Source organism: Ammospiza nelsoni, chromosome 6 (genome assembly GCF_027579445.1).
Source record: "Ammospiza nelsoni isolate bAmmNel1 chromosome 6, bAmmNel1.pri, whole genome shotgun sequence".
Classification (NCBI taxonomy): Eukaryota; Metazoa; Chordata; class Aves; order Passeriformes; family Passerellidae; genus Ammospiza; species Ammospiza nelsoni.
Window position 1 is genome coordinate 21,081,609 of NC_080638.1, and position 14,128 is coordinate 21,095,736.

Genomic DNA, 14,128 nt, shown 5'->3' on the forward strand with positions numbered 1-14,128 from the left:
TTTTCTGGTTGACCACTTGCGCCCAAAGAGCCTCCCACAGTAACAGAGCTTAGAAATAAAGTGTAACTTGGGATTGCTCACACTGGGACCATAATAGCATATCTTGTCCTGCTGTGAAAAGTGTTTCATCCCAGAAGGTAAACCTTACAGGAGAGGTAGCTGGTGAAAGTGCTGGGTCACTTCTGTGTGACTGGGCTTTTAGCATGCCAACATGGCTGTGATATTGATAATTAAGTCAAAACTGGCAATGAAAATGAATACCCAGGGCATCACTAAGCCAAGAGGAGAACACTTTGTCTTTTGAGAAGTCTGTGTAACTGGTCATACCTGTTCTAAAATGAGTACATTCTTTGAAAAGCATTAAAGGAAACTGACCTTACCTTAGTGCCTAATCATAATAAATGACAGACTGAGTTAATTATTACTTGGCAATTCTTTATTTAAACTTTGTACTAAGATTCATTTGCAGTATATTCTTTCATGCAGAACATAAAAGATGTAATTGTGTGCAGAGTGGGAGTGGTGTTTCCCTAGGTCAAGTAAGGAATAATTCCTTTATATATTTGCCCTGTATGAAAAATACATGCAGGCTGTACATGAGTATCCCAGTTTATGGGACTGCTTCTAGTAATTGTTTGCACAAATTGAGGACAGTCACTTTCCTAATGCTTGGGTGTCACTTTTCTTCTTAGACTGGTAGAAGGGAGCAACATATTGATGTGTTTGCACAGTGCAGCAGAAACTGAGTGAACCCTTCAACACCCAGTCTTTATCCTTGCCCACCACATGTATCAGTATTTCTGAATTAGCTGGTCTGATCACTCCATGCCACAGTCTTGTAGGACCTGGTAAAAAGTCAGGGCCCAGACTTTGCTCCCAGGCCATTGATTAGACATCCCCTGGGATAAAACAAAGGAATTTTTTCTGAACCTTTATACTCAGTGGACTGAAGCTGGCTTCTGCCTTAAGAAACCTGTCACAGACACTGTCTCACTGGATCATTTTTTTGGCCCAAAACGTGTGTGTAGCTTTTGTATGTGTCCCACACGTGTAGTTGTTGCACCAAGAAATTTTTGTGAATTAATAGAAGTATAGGACATGTGGAATGAAACGTAAGCAAACAGAAGCAGAAGTCAAGTTGGAAAACATTAATGTAATTTTCTGAAAATAATGCAGCATCATGAGAAAGGGGGAATACTAGCAAATACTCTGGGGTTTTATTCTGCAAAGCAGGATTCTTCTTTTTATTTAGTCATCCTCTCTCCCCCTCCCTAGCTCTCCCACCCTCCAAATAACAAGTTTCACCTCCCTCCCTCCCCCATCCCCCCAAAATAAAAACTAAAAGACAAACCCTCTGAAAACTCCTGAACCTGACTTCCCTGGATAGCCATTAGATTTCTATCAAAATCAATAGGATCCTGTTGAGATTGAGATAATTCAATGCCAAACTTGTAAATAATTCTCAGCCAGGCATGAAATATTTCTTCCAGCACATTGCTCCTCAAAACCCCTGCCTTTTCTCCCATCTTTGAGGGCTCTTCCTACAGCTCACAGCAGTATTTTGAGCTCAAAGCCCTTGGCCATTCCCTGCCTTGGGAATGGTGGCAGGCTGGTGGCATCTCCCTGGGCTTGTTTTCAGCAGGGCATGAAGCTTGCCGTGCACGAGAAGGGTGAAGGAGCTGAGTCAACATCAACACAAAGGTTAAGAGGGAAAGTCATATCCAACCACCTCAGTCATGGCTGGCTCATGTTTGTTTGCAGTGTCTGGGCTGGTACAGGTGAGGTAAAGAACCCCAACAGAAGCCTAGACTCCATTCAACTTCAGAAGTTTCCACGGAGAGGGAAAAGGAAGAAAAGTAATTGCCTTTGCTGCAGGGGATCAGGAGTGGTGTCTTAGCTGCGCTACACACACAGAAATAAGCTGTGAAAGTCATCTCTGGACATCCTGTGGGAGACTGGAACCACAAAGCTGCTAACAGACACTTTAATTAGAGCTAAAGTTACTGGCCCTCAGGGCAGCTTCTTGTAGTAGCCTTTCTCTGGAAGTACTTTGGGTTCACCTTCTCAGCTCTCTGGGAGTCTCTGCTCTGTGGAGCTCTCATCTCAGAGGGGTCCAAGATGTGTGGCTATATCACAGAGGAATGCAACCAATTACAGGGGAAGGAAACTTGTTTTTCCAGCGTAGGGAAAACAAATGGTGTGCCACAGAGTGCTCATTGTTTCATCACTGTTTTTTCTGTTATCAAATACTTTTATAAAGTAAATGTTTTTCTAAGCTCTACTATTTTTCTGCCCTTTAGATACTCTTGTTCTAGGTTCTTCACCCTATATTTTTCCTAGTGCTTTCTTCATGTGTGTGTTTCTTAATGTCCCCTTGGCATCTAAAGGCTTTGTTCTATTTGACTTTTTCAATAGGCTTCCTTTTCTCTTCTTTCTTTTTATTTTTTTCCTTTTTCTCTCTTCTATATTCCTCTCCCTTTCCCCCAGTATTGTATTTATTTATTAACTGTACTTAAACAGCCTCAGTTGACCATAACTGACCTTCTACCATGAGGGCATATTATACTGGTCACAATCTACAGAGCATAGCAGAAAGGAATTTTATCCTCTTTTCCCAGATAAGGAAAACATGGCTCCGGCCATTCAGTGTCTTGACCTAACCCATGAAAGGAAACCAGATGCTTTTTGTGGTTGCGAGGAGGACAGGATAGAATAAGATAGCATAGAATAAAATATTATATTTCAGTTGGAAGGGACCTACAGTGATCATCCCTAGTCCAGCTGCTTGGCTACTTTCAAGGCTGACCAGAAGTTAAAACCTGTTATTAGGGAGAGTGCCTATATTATCATGGAAAGTCCCAAATGCCTCTGAAATACTGACAGGTTTGGGGCACTGACCAACTCTTTAGAAAGCCTGTTGAGCAAGGTATTTGACCACCCTCTCAGTAAAGAAATGCTTTGCAATGTCAAGTAAGGGTTTATCTCCCCTGACACAGCTTTGAACCTGCCCCAGCTGTCCTGTCACTCAGTACCAAAGAGAACAGATCAGCACCAGCCTCTCTCTTCCCCTTCTTAGGAAGCTGTGAAGACCAAGGAGGCCACAGCTCAGCTTCCTTTTCTCCTCACTGGACAAAGCCAAAGACTTAGCTTCCTTGCTATAGGACATTCCTTCCAGCCTCTTCATCAGCTGTTTTGCCCTTCTCTGGATACATTCACATCCCTTCACATCCTTCTTAGATTGTGGGGCCCAGAACTGCCCACAGTGAGCAAAGTGAGGGTGCACCAAAGCTGAATACAGTGGATTATCACCTCTTTTGACCATCTGGAGATGCTTTCTGATGCACCCCAGGATGGAATTTGACCTCTGGGCTGTCAGGGCACACTGCTGACTTCTGCTGAGCTGCTGCCAACCAGCACCCCCAGATCCCTGCTGCCACTCCTCTCCCAATTTGTACTTGTGCTCAGCGCCTCCATCCCAGGTGCAGAATCCAGCATTTGTACTTGATAAATCTCATCCCATTAACAACTGCTTAATGCTCCAATCTATCCAGATGTCTCTGCAAGGCCTCTTGTCCTTCGAGCCAGTCCACAGCATCCCCCAGTTTGGTGGCGTCAGCAAACCTGCTGATGATGCATTCAGCTCCTGCATCGAGCCATTGATACAAACATGGAGCGAGACTGAGCCCAGAGCTGAGCCCTGAGCAATGCTGCTGCTGAATTGCTGCCAGGCAGGTGAAGCCCCCTTCACTACAACCCTGTGGCTTTCAGACGCATCTTGTCCCAGCACACTGTGCACCTACTCACCACACAGCTGGACAACTTGTCCGGAAGGACTCTGTGAGGGACAGTATGAAAAGCCTTAGGAAAATCCAGAAAACCCAGGTTGTTCATGAGTCCCACTGATACAAGGCTATCAGTCTTTTTTTTTTTTTTTTTAAACCACACCCTCTATGTACACTTTGTTTCCTCTGTTGTAATTTTCCAGAGCGAACAGTACTCACCCCGGCCACTTTGCTGAGTGGATACATTTCCACCCATTCAGTAGCAAGGATCTCAGGTTACAGGATGTTTCATCAAATACAGAACACCTGTATTGCATAACTCAAGCAAGTTGAACAGTACACCCATCTTGAAATAACACTAGACACACAAGTTAATTGCATAGTTGCTGTGGAAAAAAAACTCCACTGAAATTAATTATTTGGTGGTAACTATCAGCAGTGGCAATAATTTGCATGTTTAACTTAAGATAGCACGTTCAGTGTTTGCTATTTTCCAATAATCATGTAACTGACTGATATTTAAACATTTTAAAATTACATTTTGGAAGAATGCTTGCACAAAAAATCCCAAGCTAACACAGCAAGAAAATGTTACTCCCATGACCTCTCTAAACAATACTGACAACTTTTATCATAACTTACTAAAAAACAAATGGAAAAAAATAGAGCGAGTACCCTTGTTTAATTTTATCCTTGTACTGCTGTAGGGCAATGGGGAAAGGTGCACAACTGGGGGGAAAGGAGGAAGAGAAGAGGTACTTGATTGACATGTATAAATGAAGATCAAACAGTCTTTTTTGGTTTTGTTGTCCTCTTGTGTGGCAAATGATTTGGTTGAAGACAGGTTTTTTGAGTTACATGGTGAAATTAATGCTCTATCTCATTTACAAAGCAAAAGGACTGTTGTCCTTTTACTCTGGGTGACATTAACTCTCCAAACCCCAACTTCTAATTCTGAGAGGTAGATAGAATCAGCTTCATTTAATTGGAGTGGAAATGACATATCCAATAAATCTAATAATTAGATTTGAAGTTTCTAAAGTGGACATAAACACTTGGCTGATAAGAGAGAAAATTTGATCTTTAGGCTCTCTAAAAACATAAGAGGTTGTTTATTCAAAGCCTCAATGTATGCTTGTATTCCATGAAAAAGAATTATATTAAACCACTTCTTTTAGAATAGACTTCACTGGTTACAATGATGCTGTTACACAGGTATTAAAAACTCCCTTCCTTTCATGCCACACAAAGAGGCTTCTGCTTTTATTTCAGGTGAACTTAACCCCTTTCTAGTCAGAACACTGCAGGATTTAACACTGTAACATTACTGCATTCACAAAGGCACTATGTATCTGTGTTACTGCATTATCTTGAAAGTGCATTTACTCATTTTTACATGTCAGCAGTTGAATTGGGCCTGGTATCTTTTTTTTTCTGGGTGTCTGGAAGATTGGGATTCAGTGTCTTGAGTGCTAATGTAATACAGAGATCTTGCAGGAATAATTTCTAGTAGAAGCTAACAGCAGCTGTTTTTCTGTCTGTATTTTGTTAAGATGCTTCATTATTAATGGAAATTCTAAGGGAGTTGTTATCCCATATTAACACATAACAAGAGATTTCAATCTGTTATTGAGTCATAATAGCTACTGGCACAGTGTTTTTTTTGAGTAGTAACTGGTTGGTGAGCAACTTCTGGACATGTTCCTGCAGCAACACCCACTCTTCTAGGGAAAAGGATTATCAATGCAAATTACAGGGGTGTGTTTATTAAAGGTTACTAATTTGAAAAATGAAAAATTTGCTGAGATGAATGATTGGACCAAAGGAAGATTATAAGAAACATGGAAAGCAAAAGAGGTTTTTGTTAAAAGGGTGGCCTGGAATCTGTAATTGCTCATTTCTTTAGATTTATTCCAAAGTGCTTATTCAAACTTCCATTTCAAGATCAAGGACTTTTCTCAAACTTCTTAAGTATTTGTATTACAGATATCAAATCCATAGGTTCTTTTCCTTGTCATCTAAATTTCTTCTGGAATTGTGTGCAATAATCAAAAGCCTTGAACAACCAAGCACATACATCAAACTTAAACCCTTTCAGGAGCCAAAATCTTGATGTCTTTGGAGGATGTGAGCACATCTGGGTCAGGCTCTGAATGAAATGTTTTTTGTAACTGACACAGAAAAGAAACTTTTAAAATTCCATTTTATATAAATGACACTCATTCAAAAATCTCCAGTACGGAGTACACTGTGATTCCTTCTGCTGCTGGAGGGTCTTCATTTCTGCATCTCCCATGACAAAAGCTTTGCTGAATGACAGTACTTGAGCTTCCTTCTACTTACTCATCTTACCCTAGCTCAAGCTAAAACAAACAAACAAACAACCAACAAGTAGGACAGAGATGCAAGCATCTACCTATAAACTAAACCCTGAATAAAATTCAAGACTCCCCTGTCCCATGTAAATGACCTATTGGTTACTTGAGGTTTCATAGGTACCCACTGCTATCTCTTTCTGAGCCAATGAATAATTTCACAACATTTTCAGCCAAAAGGAATGAGAGTATTCCCACCAAATTTAGGATAACCAAAGTTTTAGCTCTTGTCCTGAGATGGGAGAAATTTAGTTGTACCTTCTTATTACAAAAGGGTACCAGGTTTTCATAATTCTAAATAACTGCCTTGGATACAACTTGATGGAACTGGTACTTCCTTCTCCCCAGGAAAAAAAATCCCTGGTTGCATTTTATTCAAAGACAGTGCTTAGTCATCCACCTTTAGGAATGGATTCTAGGTTGGGATTTCTCAAATAGGAGGAGGCTGCTATTCCACTCTGTTCAGTCTAACACCCAGATATGGCTCAAGATTAAAGACCTACTGCTGCTCCCATTGTCTGCTACTGGTTCCTTATTTTACTTCACATACAGCTTGCATTTTAAAAATGGAAATTTTCTTCTATCGTTGAGTACAAAATTTTTACAAGGCAGTTCATTACAGGTATCAGAAACATACCTCCTTTTTTTGGACAGCAGTTTCAAGCCATAAAATGCTTGAAAGATGCATAAAGAAGAACAAAACAGTTACAGAGCTTAGGTACATCACAGAAGAGTCAAACATCTGATACTACTTCTCTGAACAGGAATTGATTTGTACCTAACTTGGAAATCACACCTTTGTCTTTGTGCTGGTTTTGGCTGGGATAAATATAATTTTCTTCATGGTCTTTGGTGTAGGCCTGTATTTTGGATTTGTGCTGGAAACACTGTTGATAAGAGAGGGATGTTTTTTGTTATTGCTCAGCACTGTTACACAGAACTGAGGCTTCCTTGCCCCAGCCCACCAGTGAGGGGGTTGGGGGTGTACAGGGGGGAGGACACAGCCCGGACAGTGACCCCAGCTGACTGAAGACACGTCCCAGACCATATGGTGTCATGTTCAGCATATAAACCTGGGGAAAGAAAGAAGGGGGATATGTTCAGAGCGATGGCATTTTTCTTAAGTCCATCCCATCCCTTAAATCCATCACCCATCCATCATCCTGGGTGATGGATTCCTGCTTTCCAGGGGATAGCTCTACACTGCCCATGCGAAGTGGTGAATTAATTCCTGGGTTTGCTTTGCTTGTGCATGTGGCTTTTGCTTTACCTATTGGACTGCCTTTATCTGAATGCTTGAATTGTGTTTTTTCCCCTCCTGATTCTCTTACCCAGCTCAGCAGGGATCATTAAGCAAGTGGCTGCGTGGGGCTTAGTCTGGGATTAAACCACAGCAGGAACTTGGAGTTCCTCTAAGAACTCAGGCGTTGAAGTTGTAGTTTGGGGAAGGATGTTGTGATTTTATACTGCTCTTGTGCTCTTGAAGCTGAATTCACTAAGTATTTTAGGTAATCCCAAGAGCCTGTTAAGCTAATTCTCAAGGACATCTGCAAATTCTGAGGAAATGTTGTATCTCCTGCTCCTGAAATCGTTGTCTGTGCTCAGCCCCTCAAGGAGGGCGTGCAAGAGCTCTGCAAGGAAGTCTTCAGTTGCTACATTATTCTTTATCCTGGTGAAATTATCTCTAGCCTGATCTTAGACTTTTTAATGTTTTTGTCTTTCTAGTCAATATAAAAAGCATAGAAAACAGTGATAATTTTCTCTATAGATAGAATTAGTCTGTCTAATTAATTAGTTATAGCCAAAAGTACATTTTCAGCACAGAGGTGGCAAGGTACAAAAATACAATTTATGAAACTATCCTGATTTTAACCTCTCCTGGATAACAGCATTTTAGTGATCCCTGCTTTTGTATTACTCAGATTTTCTGGGGTTTTAACACTAATTACTTATGGCTTTTAGCATGCCCCTTCCTGTTCATCTGCGGCCTATTCCTCTGTTCAGAAATGTTGTGTTCATGGTGGAATTTTTTACCATATATGAATAGTCTGTATTCCTTCTTTCATACTAAAGCAGTTCTCATGTGTGGGCAGTTCTTCTATAGAGAAGTCCTTGTAAAACTGACCCCTGTGTTGTTAGGATCAATTCTGGATATGATATGAGGGGAAAAAAAAATCAGAGACTGGTAAAGATGGGTAAAGCAAATTGGAACCTTGCAGAGCTTTGAAGGATTTCTGGAAGTGAAGCGTGAATGGCCTATCATTAATAACAAAGGAAATAAGCAGAGTAGTTTTGGGATTTTTTTTTTTCCCCCAGAGATTAAGCCTTCTGATAAATTTCTTCACATCAATTTCTGTATAGATTTCCAAATGCACAGAAAGATGATAAGGGAAAGCTCATGTCTTGCATAATGATGCTATATGGCATAATGCCACAATTTTGGTCTCAGTGTTTCAGCTTGGGAACCTTTATCAAGTTATGGAGAGAAATTAAATATAGCTGGGATGGCTGTCTTCAGTCCGTTGTCTCCCTATGCGAACAGCTTGCACTGTATTGTCATTTCATTGTCTTTGAGAATTTATTTTGTGCAATGTGAGTTTTGAGTTACACTGAGGGTTACACTCAGGTTACACTTATTGTCTACTGCATCAGTCTTTGTTCTCTTCTGGTTTGAATGGAATTAGTTCCTAATTTTCAGTATTGGATTATTTTGCTTTTACCTTTTCAAAAATTTAGTAGGAATCAGTGCTGTATGAACTACTTAAAATATCTAGACCTTCTTTTTCATGTATAGAAGTCTTCCTTACTGAGGACTAGAAGTTTCAAACAGGACAATACATCTTAATGTAGGTTAGTACACAACTCTTTTATTAATAATATTGAAGTACTCAGGCTACTAGAGCTGTGCTGTTTTAATCATAGTTATAATAAATCATGGTACAATTTTCTAGTGGAGTGGAACTGTTTAATTGGTGTTTAAACTGAAATGGACAGTGATCATCATGCTATTTGTTTAACTGTGCTTATCTGCTAATGTTGCTACCACTGCTACTAGATGCTTTTTTATTTAGGTGTCTGAGACCTTAATTATAATCTCTCTTTTTGACTTTCCTACAATCAATAATCTGTTATCATAATGCTTGCTCTTTCTTCTTGTGCTGTGGCTGGAAGTTTGATAGCCTGAGCTGTCCCTGAGATGCTACTGAATGCTACTGAATGCTCTCCTCCCTCAGCTGCTTTTCAGAAACAGCAGGTGCCCTCTTGCTACACCTACACATCTCTTTGTATCCCCATTTGTTTTAACCATGGCAAGCAATCATGAGAGCATTGGGATTTTTTAGCTTCTTTTTTCCCCCCTGGTAATTGGATTTCTGGGTTCAAATAACTTACTTATCCAAGCAGAGTAAAAAATAAAAAGAAACCAAATCTTTCAGGTATCACTACAGCACTCTAGCCATAAGCCTCTAAGCATGTTTACCTGGAGGAAGTACCAGGTGGCAAGTATGACAAATTCTTTACTTTGATAATGAGATTCTCCAAATATAATTTCAAGCATGCACCTGAATTTAAAATGTAAATTGGGAACCTCCAGCCCTAATTATTAATCTGTTCAGAAACAGCACTGGTATGTGCCTTGATTTTTCATTGCTAATGTACTTTCTTTTGAGGCCCTTCTGCTGAACTCCTATGAGGACACTTCTTTGTATACAAGTTTAAAAAAGTACCTGCATTAGGAATCTCATTGGTTTTGCCTCTGTTTTTCATAGTGTAGTCCTGAACCCCTGTTTCTGTGGTGCATGCAATATTTCTGAAGTTATCATAACCTGAAGGGGAGGGCATCAAATAAAATGATGACCCAAGAAGATGGTGCAGCTTGATTTTGAACACGTGACAGAAATTCATAAAAGGAATAGTTTTTTTATTGTATTAATTAAGTTGCAGGGACTGTTAAGTTAAACTTAAAATAACCCTTTTAAAAGTTGTTGAGGATAATGAATTACCCAGGAGGAGTCAGAGCCTGCTGCTGCCAACTAAAGTGCTTGGAGACTTGAGATAGAAGTGAACGATAAGAAGCAGCTTTCATGCATTCAAATAAATTACATGCTGGGCTTGGCTTAATCCTGGCAGCAGAATGATCTCAGGGGTTTTCCCTACATTATCTTGGTCTATGATTATGCAAATATCCTTTTAATGTAGCGACTCCTTAACAGGAAATTAGTCTCATACTTGCTCATATGCTCTTGCAATCAACAGACACTTGCTTGCAAAATCCTAGTGTGTCTGAGATACAAAAGACACATTAACTGTTTTAAGTACCAAAATTTTGCAAACAGACAATAACAGGACATGCCCAGATATGTCAGGGATGTAGCAGATGAATCAGGAAAGAGATGTTTGCAACACAAAAATATTCCTGGGTTTGAAAGTTCAACCAGAATGCAAATGGTACTAAGTTTACATTTGGTTTCAATGATTGTAAGGAAAACACCAGAAGGAAGAAAGTCTTACAGAAAAGCAGGATTAAAACTGAATAAAGCACGGAAATGAGACAAAGCATAAAGACAAAAGAAATGGAATCATTTGTGTTAAGTGCCCAGCAACCTGCAGAGCCCAGGCAATGAGGAGTCGTCATTCACACATATTCCTTATTGCAGTGTTCTCAGGAACTGCCCTGCAAAGGGGACTGGCAGGGTAACCTACTTTGTCTGGAGAACAGGAACTAAAAAATGATATTATAAAACAGAGGTTTCATCTGGAAAGACAGAGAACTGGTGTCCTTTGGGAAGAGAGAAATTAGAGTCACAAAAATTGTGCTGTGTTACTTTTGGTAGTCTTAATGCACATTTGAGTAAGCAGGATAGCTCAGTTCCTGATTTCTTGGGTTTGTAAATTCCTTCTAGGTGAAATCAAGTTATGTAACCTTTTTCTTAACTACAAGTTTCTAGCATGGGGAAAAAATACCAATTAGATATTTGATATCAAACTGGGACACAGCAGTGATTAAGTTGGCAGCTTGTACTCAAGGTGACCTTCTCTGTTTTTTTTCTTTCTTACTCCTGATTGAAATAAAGACAACTACATCCTTGGAGTTAAGAGGGGAGCTAACAAAATGAATCCCATAACTTTCCAATGGGATTTAGGGTAGTATCTGATTCATTCAAGGTCTTTTGAAACTCCCATCAAAGTGAACTGTTCAAGGCATGACCTTAAGGTAACAGTTCAATCAGCCACAAAATCTAGACATCCAGCTCTTTGTTTTAAATATAAAACCTATTCTTTCTTCTATATCCAGTGTATTCTGTTTCTAATAACCAGAAATTACCATGAGAGAAATTGAAGCTAATCTGAGGCTCATTAAGGAGACAGAATTTATGCTTAACTACTTAAATAAATTCCTGTTGATCTGGTTTCTGGAGATTAACCTGTAATTTTATCTGTCATAGATGGGAGAAATTTGCTAGTCCAACAGCACAGTCTCTTAGAGTTAAAAACCCCAACAGACATATATAAGTACAGAGTGTGTTTGTCAATGCTACTCAGAGTATATGAATTTCCATGATTCCCATCCACACAAACAAGCTCAATCCATTTTTTGTACTGAGCATTTGGCAGTCACTGGTTTTCTTTGACTACTCTAGGAAAAACTAGAAGATTCTGGATTAAGTGTGCAGACTACAGAAAAATTTAAAAAAATAATATTTGGAATTGCTTTTGATTTCAATAGATTAAAATAGAATAAAATCCTAAGAAACAGGCAATGGATGTGGTTCCACTAGAGGTTCATTCTCCAAAATAATTTTGCAATGGTGCACTCAGTATATGCTGAAACTCTGGCATTCCTATTTAGCAGAAATACAAGCCTGTGCTAATCAAGTCAACCAAAAGCCAGATTTTATTTACCATCCATTATATGCAGCAAAACCTTTAGCAGTACCAGGATAAATGCCTGAGATCACTTTTTCAGACTTAGGGACTTAAAAATTCACTCTTAAAAATCAGGTCAGGTAGCATTCTTCTGGAGTAACATTAAGCCTTCAACATTAAGCCGACTTGAAATTTAAGCAAACATCCAGACCCATGAAGGGTCAGATTAGTTGGTATCAAAGTGCAATCACAGGCTCCTCTACCCCTGTTACAAAAGTCTCAGCTCGGAGGGCTGTCCTTGCACACAGCCTGGCTCTGTAAGGAACAACTTTTTATTGTACCTAGGAAAACAAAACAAAACCAAAGCCTGCAAGGGTTCACCTCCCCTTAGAACAAACCTGAAATACAAATACGAAGTTGCTTGAAAAATGAAGCATTTTCAGAGGTTTTTAATAATTTTGAAATCAGGAAGGATTAATATCAAACTATATATTTTCTTCTACTCCTCAGTATGGGAGTAATCCATTTAGAATGTTCCAGGGATCTTTTTTCCCATTTGCCATCTTCTGTAAAATAGCAAAAAACTGTTACAAACCTGTTTGCCAAAATGTGTGGCAAAAAAACAATTTAGAGGAAGGCTACTGGTTTATTTGTAATGTTCCACTAGTCAGTGGGCTTTTTTAATACTAATTTTTTAATTAAAATTTCAGAGTTGAAGAGGATGCCAATTGTTCAGGCATTACAGCATTTACAACAGAACATACATTGGCAACATAACCGCTTACGGTAAGTTAAGAGTTCTATCTCTTTAACATTTCGAGATCCTGTATTCTGCAGTTTTATTTCCTTCTTGGAAAGCAAGCAGGATGTTTGCTAGGAAGTTACTTTTATTGAGAAACGTTGGAACTTACTTAGCTTTTTGGATGAGCCATTTAAATGGGAATTATGTCATTCTGCCATGAGCCTATCTGTGATACTAAACCAAGATAATCAGCTTTGGTGGAGATCAAGTCTTTGCTGCAAACACAAAAAAAAAAACCCAGCTGGCTTAAAAGCCTAATATTCACATCAGGAAAAGAGATAGACTTAAAAATTATGTGAGTCAATAAGCTTTGAATCGTATGAGACATTTTCCTATTTTTGTTCTACATAATCAGAGCTGAACTGCCAGAGCTTTGTGAGCACTTCAGGAAACAGTAATCATTTCACAGGGTTATGAAGCCACCAGAGTTGTGAAGGCATTAATTTCTTTGATGAGGATTCATATGAGAAGACAGGAGAAGGGTGCGTTTAACTAATTTCCAAATCATTAAATGGGACTCTGAGCATCTAGGAATCCTGTATGAAATAACTTAACTACTACTGTAGAAATGTGATTATTTACAGAATTTAGAAAGGCTACAGAGCAAATTGTAGCTGCATGAGAAAGTGAATATTGTAACTCACACAACCCCAGAGGAATATATTTGGCAAAAAATACCTTTCCTCATGAGCGTTCTTTTATGGTTTGTCTTTATGTATGCAAAACAAAAAAACATCAAATATAAAATGTTCTTCATCCTTATAAAACATCAGTATCATGGAACGATACAATTATCACCTATTCTGAAATCATAATCAGAATACCACACAAAGTTATTTTTTGCAAAAATCAGACAGTTTAAATAAATAATTAAAGGTCACAATCAATAGGTGGCAGCTAGATTTCAAGACTAATTGGATTGTCACATGAAATGTTTTTATTAGTACATCCACAGGGAAGAACAGCTGAGAGAATTACAGTCTGCTTTCCCTTAAAGTCAGCTGCACCTCTCAAGTCTTGAACACACGTCAGAGATATTTTATGCTTAAGTGAAGCAGCCTGTCCAAAGTCACCCTCTGGTCTAAAAAATAGCATTTTCACACAAGTTCTTACTGCAATCCACATACACTCAGAAGATGTGGAATATAGTGACAAACTATTTGCCCCTGACAAATGTCTAATAAAGAAAAAATGTATCAATAAACATATAGCAAACAACCTGTAGTTACTCAGTGATAACCATTATTTACCATAACCAAGGTCCCCCTAAGGGTTAAATGTTGCACATTGCAGGTACAGAGGTA